Source organism: Biomphalaria glabrata, chromosome 4, assembly GCF_947242115.1.
Source record: "Biomphalaria glabrata chromosome 4, xgBioGlab47.1, whole genome shotgun sequence".
Taxonomy (NCBI): domain Eukaryota; kingdom Metazoa; phylum Mollusca; class Gastropoda; family Planorbidae; genus Biomphalaria; species Biomphalaria glabrata.
Window position 1 is genome coordinate 51181749 of NC_074714.1, and position 14157 is coordinate 51195905.

Genomic DNA, 14157 nt, shown 5'->3' on the forward strand with positions numbered 1-14157 from the left:
TATTCCTGGTGCGCACCATCAGTGTCGGCGCGGTAGCAGGGTTATACAGTATAAGTAGATCAGACGGTGACAGTATGCATGATTTAAATGCAGCTTTTCAGCCTAGCTTTAATGAAAATATATTATTCATTCTTTTACCAACTTTCAATACTTATTGAGCCTTGTTAAAATATTTGTCTTTTGTGATCGCGAATATGTTTATTGAGATGTGAATTATGGTAGACAAAATTAAGTCTTCTTCAACACAACATAGTCTATATGTTCAACATGCCTCTTTTGAAAAGCGACTAAAAGAGCTGACCCTGAATAATAAGATATAGGCCCTACTAGCAGACTATAAGTCAGTTGTAACACATTTTCCTATGTTGTACCAAGCTAATCGTGCAGGGCTCGCCATTAGTGTTACGGTCCCTTGAGGAACGGCGCATGGATTATCGACAGGGGCGTGGAAGCTCTCTTTCAACTCCTCACCGGGTGACACCCATTACGGGGTGACACCCAAGTGGGAAAAATGCACTTTTCCAAAACACAACTTAAAAAAAAATAATTACGAACTCGAATCCCTCCCACAGTTAAATATCAACATGTCACTGACCTTCTTAATTTAGCTCTATTAGACTTGTAATGAGCATTATTATGAGAAAATTAATGCGTTTTAGACGCCAGGAGAAAGCGTTTCTGAAGTTCAGAAATGTTTGGCTTCGGGGGCTTCGCCCCGTATATCCCTGAGTAAGCTTGAGGCACTCTCCCAAACATCTTATCGGACCAGTTGAGTGGTGATCGTAACATTTTTTATTGTAAAATGTTGAGAAACTTATAGACTAACCCCCCCCCCCCCCCCCCCCCCCGCCATTTATATCGAGGCATATGGCTGCAAGCTCTTTCCACAGAAATCTGTCTAAGGCGACTTTCACTGCCACTTTCCAGCTGGTGCACACGGAATTCAGGACTTCTAAAAAGGTGTGACGCAATGTTAGACGCAGACGGCCATGTTTTTGCTTTCCTCTTTTCGGCTTTCATGTAAACGTGTTTTGTCTTGTCTAATGATATCTCGAATCTACAATTCAAGATGACCTGTCTCTAGAAGAAGGGATAAAAAAAACGCATAGGAAAGGCCGCATCGACTTTCGCTAGACTCCGACCAAGAGTTTGGGAAAACCAAAAGCTCACTACAGCGACGAAAATGGTCTACAAGGCATGTGTTCTTTATAGTACGCTACTGTACGGCAGTGAGTCGTGGACTACCTACCTACGCAAAGCAAGACAGAAAACTAAATTCATCCCACTTGCGCTGCCTCAGAAGGATCTTGAAATATATTATATATGTCAGTGAAGGAAAAAAAAAAAAAAGTAGCATTAAAATGGCGATAATCTTAGATGAACCTACTTTAGGAGAAATCGTTCTCGATTATGCATTGTTTGTTGGAGCCATATTTCAATTAATCTGCATATTCGCAATTATTGTTCTTCCTCCTTCTGCGGAAGAAAAGGTGAGTTCGGACTTCTATTCAAATTTTTGTACTGTGAATGGGACTCAAACTTACAGTCGTACTCGAACTGTCACTAGTGTCACTCGACTCACTCCACTGTGACTGTGACTGTCACTGACTCAAGTCAGACGTCTCACTGTCACTCTCAACTCAGTGTCAGACCGACTTAAAAACAAAAAGTCAGTGGTCAGTGACTGGCGCACTCTATAATTACTCTATTAGTCTATTAAGTCTGTGAATCTACTCTAAGGCTATGCCATGGTAGTAATCATACTTCATAAGTAATGGCCGATTAGTAATCATAATGCCTAATGCCAGTATCAGTAATGGTACAGATTCTGACTGATGAGTGATAGATAGATATATTTATACCCCTACTAAGATACTAAGATAGGTGCCAGGGCGATAGGGGTTATGACCATGCCCTAATAAAAAATAATGGCATAGGCACAGGGCCGGTCCTAACAATTGCGGGGCCCTATGCGAAATTGGTTGCGCGGGGCCTAGTCTGGGTGGAAATAAGGGTAAGTGAAAATTAAGATTTTGTATCAGAAAAAAAATCGACTTTGAATTTTATTCATTCTTTACTAAGTACAAAATTGCGATCAAATTAACTTTACTTTACGAACCTTGCAACCTATGGCATATTTATATGCTAGTGACTATAAAGTAAATAAAGTATTGTAACTTCCGATTAAGGTGAAAATTCGCCCAATTATTACATTTTATTACATGACAGCTGACAATGCCTTTTTTTCTTTTATCACGCGTTTGATTGGCGTTTTCCGCAATGAATGACACCCACCTAGATGACAATTTTGTCTATTTTTCAGGAGATTTTAATAAATTCATGAGATTTCCAGGAATATCGTATATATTTTGCAATTTAATAATTACACCTAGAATTAGCGCGGGGCCTATAAAAGCGCGGGGCCCACTGCAACCGCATAGGTTGCAGTGGTCTAAGACCGGCCCTGCATAGGCATACAATGATACACTGTGATACATTTATAGTCTGTTATAGTGACTATAGTCTAGTCTAGTACATGTGTGATAACTTAATACAGATAATATTATAGATAAAATCAAATTTATTAATTTATAATTAAATAAAAAATAATATACAAAATCAACAAAATTGTTTCTTAATATAGATCTAATTCTAATGTTATACTTTCTAGATTCTATTATTAATTTAAATAGAAAAATAGATCTACTAGAGTAGAGTTTATCTTTATCTAATTGACTAGTTCAGTAATGGACCTCATTCACCAAACAAACAACATTTAGTCTAGGGGTGCACCGGATAGTCGCTCCGGCTTCTGCCGAATATCCGGCATTTTTTACTATCCGGTGCTATTCGGCTCCGGTCGGATATCAGTACCGGATAGTAAACCGGATAGTTAAAAATACACCTATTTAATATGCATAAAGTGGACCTCGTTCCATTAATGTCTGTTGTAGAATGTATTAATGTTTATATTAAAACAAAATAATGTGCTTAAAAATAGAGCCATTATGAATATGCACCAAACATCGTTTATTATAAAGACAAGGCGTGTTAATAACTTAATATAAATAGAAATGAAACTTTACATCATAAATGCGATTTACATACAGAGCAGCAATGGCTGACACTTTTTTCAATTTGTTATGACCTTTGAGTAGGTTAGTTAACATGCTGACCAGACGTCTGTCTAGCTGTGCGGGTATATCTCCAGAGGTAGAGATGAACAACTCCCACCCCTTTTATTTGTTTAGTCCATCACATTGAGTTTTTTTATAGGCAGGTGACCACAAGTTAAATACGATGGACGTAGGTTTAATGTCAGCGTATTGACACTCTCACACCTTTCGAGGGAACTGAGTTTGTTTATTTAGTAGTTAATCTTTATTAGGGGGGCTGGACTACAAGAGCCACACCTCTAAGGTAACTAGGTATATTTCCAGATGAACAACACCCTCCCCCTTTTATTTGTTTAGTCCATCACATTGCGTTCATTGATTGACAGGTGACACCAAGTCAGATACGATGGACGTAAGCACTCTCTAGAGGTCACACAAGGAAACTATGTTTGTTTACTTAGTAGTTAATCCTAATTGGGGGGGGGGGGGGCGCTGGACTGGACTTCAAGCCAAACATCTACACGGGTATCCGGACAAAGAGGTTGCTTATTTGGAGAAAAATCTTAATCACGTGGTTGGGCTAGAGGCCACACCTTTTCAAGTGTGCCGAGTTACTTGAACATAAATCTCAGGACTAAAGATCACACGCACCTAAACGAATGACCTTTAGCTACACAGAACATAAACCGCGAGATTATATAGCCCAGTAAGCCAGTAACTAACTATTTTGTAGAAGACACGACCAGGGCTATCTTTAAATGGAGAGCTAAACACCCCCTACTCTTTATTTTATTTATTTGGTCCTTGACACCCAATTTATTGATAGACATTGACCATTTTTAAGCCAGAATGAGAAAACACAACGTGCTAACAAAGGATATTACACTGTCAATAAATATTACGGTTAAATAATTTTTCTAACATGTTAACTTGAATATTACTCCAGCAGTTAAGTGTCTTGATTTGATAACGATATTCTTAATAATATGTGACAGTCAATTAACTCCTTGTTATTACTTTTTTTTTTACTTAAGATGCGTACTTAGCCACTGTGTATCAGGATAGGACGACTTTTACACACCTGCCATCCATAGGCTTACTATCGTTCCCTTTTGTAACAGTTACTGAAACCACAAATAAAATAATTAATAAGTAATAATTAAGGAAGATGTTTCTAACATACGTTCTTTGCATTTAATGTTTCTTACGTACGTTCTTTGCACAATAAAATAAAACAAAGATGTGCATGTTTGCGTGTGTGTATTTTGCCTTGTATTAAAACCTTTAGAAAGAAAGCTAATTTCATTGTTTAATTCTTTTGACTTAATAAATAACGGAAAACCTTACAGTAAATTTTAAAATCGCATAAAAGAAATTGAACAATAGTACCGCAGTTAGATCTAGCAAACAAAGAAACAATATGCTGGAGCGTAAAAAAAAAACAACCAACCCTTGACCTCTAACTAGTGGACGGGTATAATTTATCTATATGCTTGATTGACCATCCCAATGTGTTATCTTTTTTTTTTACTGACACCCAACTCTATATCGTGCGTATGCTCAAGGAAACAACAATGCTTGATGGTTAACACAAACAACTATACACACTACACTAGGACTACATGTGTAGGCTCACTAGGTATATCTGACAAGGTTGTTGGTCTGAAATTCATGAACACATACATCCGACCACTATACAAGGCAGATTGCACTTTACTTATGAGATTTACATTAGTAACTAGTTAAATATATACTAACATTATTTACATTGACCTTCCTACACACATCCTTTAAAGTTGGTGGCATCGTACATACACACAAACACACTCATGCTATACAGATTTTTAGAAATACTGTTAAGCTTGAATAAATCAATCAGTAACAGAGTTTAAAACAATAAGGTATATAAAAGGGAAAAAAAACCAACCAACCAATATAGGTATGTTATTTAAAAGTTTCGTAAAATGTTAAGAAACACAAGCTATTAACAAGACACTTAGGTATCCGGCCCCGGCCGAATATCAAATTTTACTATCCGGTCATATCCGGCCCCGGCCGGATATCAAAAAGTACTATCCGGTGCACCCCTAATTTAGTCACGTGATATTATTGATAAAACAATGCAAAAACTGTCACGTGATAGCCATTGTGTATTAAAAATTATATCGTAATTTGTATCTATAGAAGAGATAGAGAATCATGTGGCTAAATGTTGTTTGTTTTCGATTGGTGAATGAGGTCCATTGTCCTAAGACCCTTCCTTAAGTCAGTTAAAAACTCATGGCAGTCATTGCATGAAATGGATCTCTAATTATAGTCTAATTAGGCCCATGCATGGACATTTGGAGGTTCCCTTCCATTTGCCTGTCAAACTACTTGTAACTGTTAGTTCTTGGAGAGATCCAAGGGAATTTAATTTTGTTGATGTTAATCCTATTGATTCTTTTACTGATGTGTCATATGCCAAGACACTTGGATTAGAGAGACTGAGTACTCTTTAGAATTCTCTGTACCACATAAAAACAGACCCTTGAGGAATGCCTGGTGAGGATAGTGACATGGTTGTTTGTGCCCCCTCCCATCTTTTTCATTGCAATGGACTCGCTTCAGTTAGACAACCAAATGCCAATGGGGTTTTGTTTTGCTTCTTTATTGGCCTAATCATTTCCTCATGACCACATCCACCAGGGCGCCATGTTAAATTTAAAGTTCTTTACTTATCTTTTAATAGTATGTATATAGAATATATATACATTCTTTTGTTACCATTTTATCCTACCCAGGCCTTCTGTAAACACTGCTAAACACAACACAGCACATCTAACACATCTAACACATCAAGAACCTGACAACAAGAGCTCCAAAATAATCTGGTACTTTAATGAATGGATAAGTAGATAACAGCCAATACTAGACTATTGGCAACACATCAACTAAAATGTTACATTGTACATCACCGTACAAAACTCTACTGTCTCTATCTCTTCCTGGACTCATACATAACACTTGAGGATACAACCAGGACCGACTTCATGGCCGACTAACAGTCCCAGTCTCCGGTCTTGAACTGCCGCTTTCTTACACACTGTGTCTCTGGTCCACGCAGGCTCTCGATCACATGACCATAACATTGGTCATATTTGCGTGTAACCGTAGTACTGTCCCTTGTCCATCGCCTGAGTTCACATGTGACAGCTGAACCTACAGTTAACCCTTTGACGCCGCCAATAGGGTTATAACAATATAGATATATACATATATTATAAAATGCTTTATAAGATTTTTTTTTAAGATTTCAGAAAAACTTATTAAAAATACATCATTATGCATTTCTGAATCTGTACTACTGTTAAGAAGCTTGTCATATGACTAGGAAACTATCTTGTACTATAGTTAATTATGCCATTTACCCTATTGCTTATGAAAAAAAAAATCTTTTTAACTTTGTAATAGATTCTAATTAGATTTGTTGCTTGTTAGTATTTTGATTGAAAAAAAAAAGATTGTCTGACTCAACTTATTAAAAAATTATGGAAACTTTAGACATTTAAAATGTCCCTTCATTTATTTTTATTTAGTCTTTAGTTGTTGTTTTTTTCAGAGTGCTGATTCATTACAGATTTCTCCAGCATTAGTACCTCACATTTCCACTAAGTCTGCACATGATCATACAAGTCGCAGGTCAAAGAAAGAAAAAAAGAAGCATAGATAAAAGGTATTTACAAAAATGTATTAATGAATTAAACTTTCATACAAAGCCTAATTAACCATTTGCAAATAGGTCAAACATTTTCATCTGTAAATATGCAATGACATTGTCCAAATCAATTTTGAATATAAATAAAGAAAAATGCTATTTAAATTGGTCATACTACATTTTAAAAGTAATATTGCCAGAGGATCTTGCTATGGTATATTTGATACTTATAGATAGATGTTATTAAAAGCACAGACACTCACTGTCTGTGGGTCATGCTATAAAATTATTTATCTAATCCTTTTTAGAACTTACCATCTTGACCCTTTTCATTTTTATTTAATCCTCCTAAAAAGCATAGAGAGCTGAGATGTATGCATCAATCCATCCCTGTAGCACTACAGCCAATGGAGGGCCTTGGCCTGCTTCAATACAATCAGATCTCTATCTGTGCTTTTCGTATCCATGCCTGAACTCTTAGCTTCTGTAGATCTGCCTCTACATCATCAAGCCATCCTTTTGGTTTTTGCTGGCATACTATTTTTGCTCCTCTTATCTCTGACATTCTTTCAAGGTGACTTGCCCATTGTAATCTGTTCGTTTTTTATATTTCTTGTTTTAGAAGGGTCTTTGCATTGTTATGATACATATTTGTAGTATTTTGAGTATTAATCTAGGGACCAAAAGAGTAGATAGAATTAGACAGGAAATACATGTTTAAAGATGCTAGAATGAGTGACAATAGAGAGTGGAAGACTCGACGACCATTTTCCCCTGTATATATAAACGTTTTAAATGTTTAATAAGCTTTATCTAGCTCTTTGAAGAGCGTCTGAAAAGCCTAGCAGCTGTGAGGACTCGCATGTGTTTTATACGTCTTGATTGGAACACAACAGCATAACTGGTATATCTCCTCCATCCTGTTTTATCTTATTTAGCACCATACATTTTTGTAAGGATTTTCCTTTTTCAAGTACGGTATTTAGCAAATTTAATGATATGTTTGTCTATGTCCAGGTTTTACTTTCATACAAGGCTACCGTTCTTATGATGGTTTTGTAAATATTTTTCTTTGTGTTCTTTGCTATACCTTTGCTTTTAATTGTGTGCTATAGAATCCCCTGTTGCCTGCTGCTAGTCATTCCTTTATTTCTGACAATAGGTCCTTTTTTGAATGTATCATACTTCCTAAGTATTCGAATGTTTCTATATTTTCAAACTTTCAAACAGTAATTTTAATTTATTGTTCTTTTCTTCTGCTTGAGGTCTCTTGTTATTATAACATACTTGGTTTTAGTGTCATTAATCTCAAGTCCAGCTGGTCGAGATTTCATTTGTGTGAAAGCTCTAGCAATGTCAGAAATGTCTACTGTTATTGAGTGTATGTGTTGGTGTTTCCTGGGTAATGATGGAGAAATTTTTGAAACATTCTCCTTTTCCAATGTTGTTAGTTCTGTTTGGAGTGCGATTCATAAGTTTCTGCCACAAGAGGGCCTTTTGTAAGTTTTTGAGTATCATATTGTTGTGTTCTCTTTCTTTGATTTTGGGTGTTTTTTGGGCAAGATCCAGGTTGCTTTGTGAATATTCTTATGTTGTTATTTAATGTTTGCTGTTAGACATTCCTTTTCCAAAATCCACTAATGTTAAGCAATTATTGTTTGTCTCTTCTTCAAAGCTTTCTTTACCAATTGTTGGTCTGAATGCTGTTTCTTTTCCAATTTTGGCATTTAAATCTAGTACTATTTTGATTCATGCAGTGTTGCCTCATCATAAATTCTTTCCAGTTAATCATTGAATGCTTCTTTAGTGTTATTGTCCACATCTTCAGTACCGGTAGTGGCATGAATGTTGATAAATGATATGTTGAAAAATTTCTCTCTTATATGTTGAAAGCACAGTCCTTCATTTATTGCTTTAAATTCGATGATATTACCTAATGTTTCCTTTTTATTTTTATTTTGTATTCCTTTGTTCTGAGTATGTTAGAATTTTTTATCCAACATCCTGTAGTGCTACTTGAGGTATCTATATTTCTTCATCACTTCAGTAAGTTGGGATAGGGCACCTGTTCTAAGCAAGCTCTGCTTGTTCCTTGTTGCGGAACTAAAGTCGTGTCCGTTTCCAGGTATAGGTCATTTTCCATTGTGACCTGTCTGGCTTTCATAACAATTGTTTTATTTTATATGACTGGGTTCTTAGCCCTGCGCACAACCATCTGTGGGGCTGCCCCTTTCAGCTCTCTAGATAGCTTGTTTTACTTTTGGGTAAAGTGTCCTAGCTTTTGTGGATCCCTCCTCTTTCTGCAAGCCAGTAGGTTTGATTTTGGTTCACCCCAGGTATTTATTTTCCCATTACCCGCCATATCTTGAGGGAAATCCCCTATCTGCCACCTGGGGAAGCGCTCAATGAAAGATCAAAAACTCCATATGAGGAGATGTGTGCTTATAGCTCAATTATAAAGAAAGATGCAAATATTAATTTTTAAAATCCAATTAAATTAAAATATACATGTTAACCCAAAATCAGTTTTTTAAAAAGTTACTGTAATTTCAAGAAAATTGATCCTTCCATCTATTTGAATTTTGACTTTATAACTAAATTGTTGATACCTAACCCTTTCCACAACATTCAGGTTTGAATGATCTGTTTCCCATTCTGAGTTTGTTTTGGGACTTTTAAATTTCCTTGGTAATTCCAATTCATTGAATACTTTTTACTGTTTTGCTTATAGCCTACCCAGCTCCACATTTACTTCTTAATGTCTTTGCTAAATACAGGTATATCTATGTTTTGCTATGTTTAATTCTAGAAAGCTTCTCTTATGGGTTTTCAGCAAAAACTGTTGGGCTAAATGGAAACTATTTATACATTTCACAGGTTTAGATTTAAGGGTGTTTTTTTTTGTCTATTATTGGCATTTTTTTTTTCTTATTTACAGATATTTATAAAGAGAAAGAAATCGTCTGCTGCCTTCCATTTCTGAGGAATCATAACTGTTATGTCACTTGAATAAGCGCTAAGAACTTTTAGTAGTGGCTAGATAAACCTCGAGACTGACCTATGTGTTTGTTGTTAAAAATAATTTATGAAGCTTCAATACTTTTGTAATTATCAATCTGAGAACTTTTATTTTGACACTGCCTGGCTGTATGGTATGTGTTTTGGAGTGTAAGCATGATTTTAAAACCTTTCTTGACATCAGCGTCTTGGACATCAGCCTCTGCCATCTTGCAGGAGGTTTGGTCTATCATATTTCTGAAGGAAAGATTTTGAAGATTATTATTTCCACAAATGACTAGGTTTTAATTCATGACTTAGAAAAAGGCAGATCATTCCATTTGACTTTTTAAAGCTGTACCAATCTTTTTTTTTTTATGTAATTGTATACAAAGGCATACTGAAAATAATATTGGAAGCTTAAGAATGAACATTCAGGAAGTCGAAATCTACTTTTAAAGTACCGGAATTTATAATAATTTCATTTAGAACATTTTTTACATAGCTGTTTTGATCTTTTATTACTATGCTTACTTACTATGCTGAATTATTTTGTTTAAGACAGGTTGACTGGTCATATGGAATGTTCTTAAAATTGTTGGTATCAGTTCTATTCTAAACCCAAACTCCTTTAAAGTATTAGATTATGCCATCTATAGTATATTCATCTTCTTTTTAGAAAAATGCTATGTAAATTACAGGGTATTCATCTTCTTTCTAGAAAAATGCTTTGTAACTTAAAAGACATTCATCTTTATTCTAGAATAGTAAGAAAAAGTAAAGTTCCCCTTTCAGTCAATGTGGTTTGTATGGCAGATGATGTTAAGGTCATGCAAAAAAAAATAAATCTCAAAGGACTTGAAATATGCATTCATCCTTAAGGTGAGATTTGGCAAAGTTTTTTCATACTGTTTAAATTGTGGCCTTCAATTCTGTATTGTATAGTAACTGTACTGTTGATAACTATACAATTTTTTATATTTATATTACATATCATATCTTTTATTTTTGTTTTCTGTTATTGTTTTCCTTTAAATTGTAATTTGTATTTGTAAATAGCATTCCATGAGCATTGTTATCTGAAATGTTAAAGATTGTCACTATAGAGTATATTTTTTTTGTTTCTGACTAACTTTCTTAAGCAAAATAAAAAAAAAATAGTTGGGGTGTTTATGAATTTGTACAAATAGTACCATAATTATTTTTTTTTATAGTGACAATATCAGGAAGCAAAGCAAATCTAATTCTCTTATTAAAAAAAATACTATCTGTATTTGTATATTATCCTGGAGGTAATTAGGTTTATAGTATCATGGGGGCTTGAGCATGACGTCCTGACTTGAGCAGTGTTGTGTTTACTGAGATGCCTAAAGGCAGCACAGAAAACCTTCTCCCAGATACCCCTGCCCCCCTCCACAAAAGAGATTTCACCATAGTGCACTGAGTATGCTATAAGCATTAAAGTTTCACTACATTAAAGGAATTTTAAAAAAGCAACAACAAAAAAGTACAGTGGTACACATAACAAGATATTACAATCTGCTGGAATGTACAATCATACAACAGCCTCACTCCAACTTTACACGTGGAGCTCACATCAGAAAGTTGGAATTTATTCAATAACTTCATTGCCAAGGGAACAAAACAGTATGTGTATTTTGTGTGTGTGTGTGATCAGTGACTTGTATGTACTCTGCGATGGTAAAAGGTTCAAATCATGCCCCAAAAGATATTTGATTATGTTTAACAATATTTTAAGCTTTCTGTTAAGAATGCTTTACTTAAATATGTGTCCAAGTGGAGTTTGTTTGTTGCCAATGATCTCACTAGCAGCTATTAGGATTGTGTTTTCATTTCTATTGTTCATGCTCGGCTGAGTTGTTGAAACAAAATACTGAAGATGTTGGCATTCTAAAACTTTGACACTGTTGTACTGCTAACACTGAAATAGAACATGTTCCTTTGTAGGCTAAACCTTTGTTGTACTTTATTGGTGATATATTCTGTGTTTGCATATTCATTCTCATTTTTTCTTCACATTTTACATTTAATTTAATATTAAAAGATTATAAATACAGTATTTTTCAATATTGTTTATTTCATGTATGTCCAAGCTCTGGAAGAGAAATGGAAGAGAAAGGCAGAGACACATATCTTTAAACTTTGTTTAGGAACACATACAAACACAAACCAAAAAAAAAAAAAGCACTACCTAATCGGAAATCAAAAGTGTATAAAAATTCATCATTATGGCGATGCTACTGCACCTACTGTTAACCTATATATGCGTTAGATGTGCAATTAACTCAAGCTATCTGATCTTTTAGTAAAGAAGTTAATTGTTTCCTTCTAATACTTTCATTTTCATAGCATTATATTTATGAAGAATTTTTTTTTTTTTTTGAACCAAGATAATGAACAAAAACTAGCCGGCAGTCAGCAAACCCTATCCAATAGATATTTCTCATTACCATTGCTACAAACCGTTTCTACATAGTGGGTGGTTGTGAAGGGCTTTAATCGCTGATGAGTCACTCCAAGCCCCAGTTTAGTCTTTTGCCGACAGGAAGATTCTCTCTCACACACATTGTGCATATATAGAGAGAGAGAGTGAGAGAAACATGGCGCATAGTGCCCTCAAATACAGCATTTCTGTTCATGGCTACACATCTCTAAAGTCTCTAGCGTGCTTATGCTTTTCAGAATCCAGCCATACGACTCATTTGTACGTGTTAACCGCCGAGGAAGTCATAGCCATGTGACACTGTTGAAACGGCAGAGAGCGAGCTCTCATTTTAGCACATGAGAGATACAGATGGCGGAAGGAGAGTTGCCAGCTCAGACGAATGGTAGACAACTGGGAGGGTAAGAAGCGTCTTAAAAATCGGTCCTGTTTCAAACATGTGGCAAGGGAGCTGGTTCGTGAGATGCAGTTACCGATGGAGAGGATAGCTCACCAATTCTTTTCCCCTGATTTAGGCCCTCGGCATTCCAACAATCCACAAAAGCCTGCTTCATCCAGAGGCTAACCCTTCCCCCCCCCCCCAAAAAAAAAAAGGTCATCGGATTAGTCCAGGCAGCCAGTGAAACTATCAATTCTTACATCAGGAGCCACCAACGTCTATACAAACGGTTCTGTGAAGATGATCGAGAGAATATGAGAGGCGGGTATGTTGTGGTGATACGATTTCCCGGCCTAAATTGTGCCGATGTGCCATAAAATTCAAACGATTTCCTAGCAGCACCGAATTAGACTCAATATGCCGCAATTGCAGAGAGGATGAGGAGAGTTGAGACAGAAGTGGGTATTCACACGTCGTTACGGATACCTGCGCGCTGGACTGTCAAACCCTGCGAGAGGTTTGCACTAAGAAGTAAACTATCTTTAACTCTGTAGGAACATCCGAAACATGTAAAACATTTTAAAAACAAACATGTTACAAACACTAAATAGCAGGGCCGGACTTAAGCATTGTGGGGCCCTATGCGAAAAGGATTTCGCGGGGCCAACTTTGGGTAGGGAAGCGGACAATAAGTGAAATTTAAGAGTTTGTATAATAATAAATAATAATAAATTCGTCTATGCATGTTATTCATTCTTTACTATGGGAAATCTGTTTTAAGTTATAAAATGGTTTAATTTAATAATTTATACACCTAGAATTAGCGCGGGTCCTATGAAGTGCGGGGCCCAATGCGGTCGCATAGGTTGCAGTGGCCTAAGGCCGGCCCTGCAAAATAGCGGCGTATGCTACTCCGCCGGTCGACTAGTAGGCCTATAAAATAATCTACAATAACCATGCATGGGCCCTATATGTAACCCTACCGGACCATCTTTGTAGTTAGCTAATTCCACTGACTCAATAGAACGATGGTACTTAAATCGTCTTTTTTCAACGTAAGAACGTATAAAAAGTAGACTCTAAAATCTTGAAATGACCTCTACAAAAGATTCTTTTGAATCAATAAAATTTCAAAAATGTTTCGCGAGAACAAATTTAAAAGTTTCTACTTTGAAGATGAAACAATGTCACATTAATTTAATAATTTAATTTTTATGTAGGCCTACAAAAATCTGCCCTGGGGCCTTCGCATACTTAGAATCTAAATCCGGCTCTGCCTATTATAATTGTAAGTGAAAAGTTCATATACCTCTATACCACAGATCTAGATTTAGACCCCAGAATATCCTATATCTATATAGATCTAATTATTTTGTATTTAGGTTCATTATGTGAGCGTGGTGGACCAAGTTTTTTTAAAAATTTTTTTTTTTGTTTCAAAGATTTTCGGAAGTACGATTATTATTATTTTTTTTAACCGGAAGTTATCGTTGAGGGGGTACTA

General features: G+C 35.7%; 1 long non-coding RNA gene across 1 annotated transcript; it reads right to left on the minus strand.

Annotated features, from left to right (window-relative positions):
* Nucleotides 1-5978: 5978 nt before the first annotated feature.
* On the minus strand, nt 5979-14115 carry LOC129926053 (uncharacterized). Its single transcript, XR_008777736.1, has 2 exons — nt 13963-14115; nt 5979-7486 (listed from the first exon to the last, which is right to left on the minus strand). It is a non-coding gene; the product is annotated as an uncharacterized LOC129926053 (long non-coding RNA).
* Between the last annotated feature and the right edge of the window lie 42 nt (nt 14116-14157).